Raw genomic sequence first — 3804 nt, 5'->3', positions numbered from 1 at the left:
ATATATATTTCAGCTGGCTCTTGAGTGAAATGTGAAGCATTTAAGGTATTTGATAGTCAGTCACCGTAATAAAAAACTACTCCGTATAGCCGGTGGTGTAGTGTGACATATGAAATGTAAATCATAGCTGTATGCAGAAAGACCTGATGCAGAACATCCATCACTACCATTTGAATCTTGATCTCCTTAAATCAGCCATAAAAGCGAAGCCGCTCTACTCGCTCCTTTCATCCGACCGGCTATTTGATAGTACAGACGTGAGGTTATTTGTTGTGTTCAGGACACACGAGGAGATTCAGATATCACACACTTTGCAAGGTTCAGCCACTTCGCCTTCATCACATTTTTAAAAAAAGGGAATAAACATAGTACATCAGGAGTATGTTATGTGGCCTGTGAACACTGCAGTACAGAAATGCCAAAGTAGAAGAATGCTTCTCCATCATCAAAGATTTTTCTCCACGATATTTCCACCTGCAAGCGCCACGCACTACTGCAGCTGTCCTGTTATTAGAGACTAAAGGTAAAAGACCACTTTGGGTAATTGTGCTTCTGGTAATACAGCAATCAGAGATCCAGGGGCACTAAATGTACTGTTCGGTGGTACGTTCAAGGCCCTTAAGGGATCAGTATCACTATATTAAAAAATGCATAATTCATTGCTTGTAATTTGGAACATTGTAAGCCCACGAATTCATTAATGTGTTACGCCCTCATTAGCACATTCCACTTTGTTTATTTCTTTATTTTTCTACTTTAATTGTACTGTTTTATTTTGCTATGTATTTACATTTTAGTTTACTATGTACATTCATAGTACATTTTGAACTTGCATCAGTATGAATACAGAGTATATGGTCACTAAACTCAATGTCAGTACCCTGAAAATAGCCTCATGCCGTCTACATCAGATCCTCAACAATGCACACTGTTAACAGCTGTGTAGTTACCAAACAGAGGGATTAGGCTGCAAAGGACTGGTCTGGAAAGACACTTTAAGATGTATATTCAAGGACCACTAAACAGTACATGTAGTGCCACTGATTGCTGTATTACCAGAAGCACAATTACACAAAGTGGTCTTTTACCTTTAGTCTCTAATAACAGGACAGCTGCAGTAATGCGTGGCGCTTGTAGGTGGGGGAAGAATCTTTGAGGATGGAGAAGTTACTGCACATTAGAAAGAGACACTAGTATCAGGGTAAACTTGCAATGAAAAGGAGCTATTTTGTGGCAACGAGTTACTGGTGAGAACTCATCTTTACTTGAAAACAAACAGCAAAACTGCCTTTTAAAACCAAAGAGGACTGGACGTTAGCTAACGGGTGGCACAAATTAAGTTTGTCAGTTTCTGATCTGGTCCATTCACAAAAAAAGCCTGTCATCACATCGTCGCGTAGCCACAAAAGCTACAACAACGTAAAACGCTTATATTTTTGGTGAAGAGCTGGCAGGAAGACCTAGCGAAAGCTAGCTAGTAAGCCAGCCAACAGCTACTTTATACTAAGCAGATGTATCGTTAGCATACAAGCTAACAGGGGTATTGCATTGCAGAGAGTCAACACTGAGCTGGACAGAAAGGAGCCAACGAGACGTAACGTTAGCAATCTTACCTGCTGGATTAAAGGTGTCCTGAAAAAAGCCGGTGTTTGTTTAGGAGCCACCAGAAGTAGTTGTTTTCGGTTGGTCGGTTAGTTTAAAAGATTCCTGTTTCCCTTCAGGTTTGAATCAAGGTTCAAGCGAAGAGACTGGCTGACTGTGCTGCCTCCCAGCCACAACAGCGACTGACTACAGCTCGCTCAGGATCTGCTTCTCACTGGGAATGATCTGCAGTATCGCGAGATTAGGACGAGACCTCGGAGATATCTACGAACCAATCAAATTAGCCGGCTGGAAAAAAGCGTTTGTTTTGTTGTTGTTGCTCACTGCATGGTGCTCTGTGTAAAATAAAATAAAATAAAATAAAATAAAATAAAATAAAATAAAATAAAATGAAATAAAATGAAATAAAATAAAATAAAATAAAATAAAATAAAATAAAATAAAATAAAATAAAATGAAATGAAATGAAATGAAATGAAATAAAATAAAATAAACGTCATGGTAAATCAGGATAATAAAGTTAAAATAGAAGTACAAAATATTGTTATTTTGTTTAAAATCACATTCACCTGTGGTGAGTTTGCCAAAATTCTGTGAAATGAGCAACTTGCAGGTTCAACTGTTTACTAGATTTATACTCGATCTTTCCGGAAAATTACCAGTCGAAAACTCAGTGCACAATTATATATATTTTACAAGATATAATGGCAGAAATTAGCAATTTTGAGCAATGCTCCTAAAACTAACATTGTCATATTATGTGACATAAAGGAACCATTTTCCACTGTTTCAGCTCAACTTCTGGTAGTAGGTGGTGACATGTGGTACACAGGTGTTACATTCCATTGCATTTTCAGAAACACAACTAGTATAGAAATAAATATAGCCTATGCACTTAAATTATTTAAACTTTTTACACTCAGATAGAACACATGGGAACAGCAGCCTTATTTTAGAGGTGTACAGAGTTAAGATCATAAAACAAAGCAATTATTTTTAAAAAGGTAACAAACAGCAATAAAGAATATGGTCATATACAATTATATAATCTTGAACATAATTGTAATTGTAAAGAATGAAAACATCAGTAGTATGAATTAATCAAACGCATCAATCAGTCAACAGCATAATCATAAAACCTGTACATACTATGGGATCACAAGAGTGTTGAGCTTCAGGATCTGTTACAAAGCAATCTACAGAACCTGCAGCAGAAGTCAGTCTGCAGAATGTGTTGATGAATTACAGATGCTCAGGTGAGAACTTTATCAGTTTATTAGGTGCATGAAAATGTATTTTTATTTACTGAAACCCCTTGAACTCATGTCAAAAATACACTTTTGATTTAAAAATAAACAATATGGCAGTTACAAAACAAAAATGTATGATCTGCTGGTGTGCGTATTTGTGCTTGGTTTCTTTGATGAATCTGAAAAAGGTTGTGTACACTGGACCATGGGATTGTATGAACAGACTGTAAAAGCAAAAACACGTAATACAGCCTCGGGGGGCATATGAATGATGCTTTAATTTCATGACATCAAAGAAAGACTAAATGAATGAAATGCTCAAATAATCATATTTATTGAATTAATCAAAACAATCCTAAATTAACCATTGTCTACGGCATTCTGCCATCATCTGATATTATTTCAAGTACCGCCTTCCATCTCACGTCTGTCTCTCGCCATAATGCATTATTCACTGTGTTCAGGCCAAGCCTTGCTCATTATAATTCTCCAGTTAAAAAGAGCGACACTTGATTCCATTGTGGCGAGGATGTGTCACTCTTTGGTGATAGGGTGTTAATGACACCGTGCTGCATAATTGTTAATCTTTCAGTGGCAGAACTTGTTCAAGATCATCACAAAAAATGTCAAGTTGCAGCATTGTTTCTTCTTTTTGTTTCAGTGTGGTCCCCATCACAGTGAGTTTCCTTCTACAAATTACTATTGTTGTAAAAGTAGTGGCAATATAAAGTGGATTGATCTTCCAACATGCCCCCAGATCCCATCCTATCCCCTCCTGTTCATCCCTTTAATACATCATCCTGACTTTGTGTGGAGTTTCCATGTTGTCCCTATGTTTGTGTGGGTTTCCTTGCAGTATTTTGTTTTCTCTTCCACAGACTAAATTCTTATGCTTTGCTTTGTTGTCCTTGTTTTAGCTGTGTGTCTGCGTGCATCATTTGTTCTCAGCACT

General features: G+C 37.1%; 1 protein-coding gene across 1 annotated transcript in view; it reads right to left on the bottom strand.

Moving 5' to 3' along the window:
- The window catches only part of glceb (glucuronic acid epimerase b), a 42555-nt gene extending 40778 nt beyond the window's left edge, over positions 1-1777 (bottom strand). Inside the window, 1 exon segment of the mRNA XM_031848417.1 lies at positions 1614-1777. The gene's annotated coding sequence lies outside the window, so the exon portion shown is untranslated.
- Positions 1778-3804: the final 2027 nt, after the last annotated feature.

The sequence above is a fragment of the Anarrhichthys ocellatus genome, unplaced genomic scaffold, assembly GCF_004355925.1.
Source record: "Anarrhichthys ocellatus isolate YVR2014 unplaced genomic scaffold, GSC_Weel_1.0 scaffold8, whole genome shotgun sequence".
Taxonomy (NCBI): Eukaryota; Metazoa; Chordata; class Actinopteri; order Perciformes; family Anarhichadidae; genus Anarrhichthys; species Anarrhichthys ocellatus.
The sequence above is the reverse complement of the archived record's forward strand: the minus strand, read 5'-3'. Positions and strand labels throughout refer to the sequence as shown.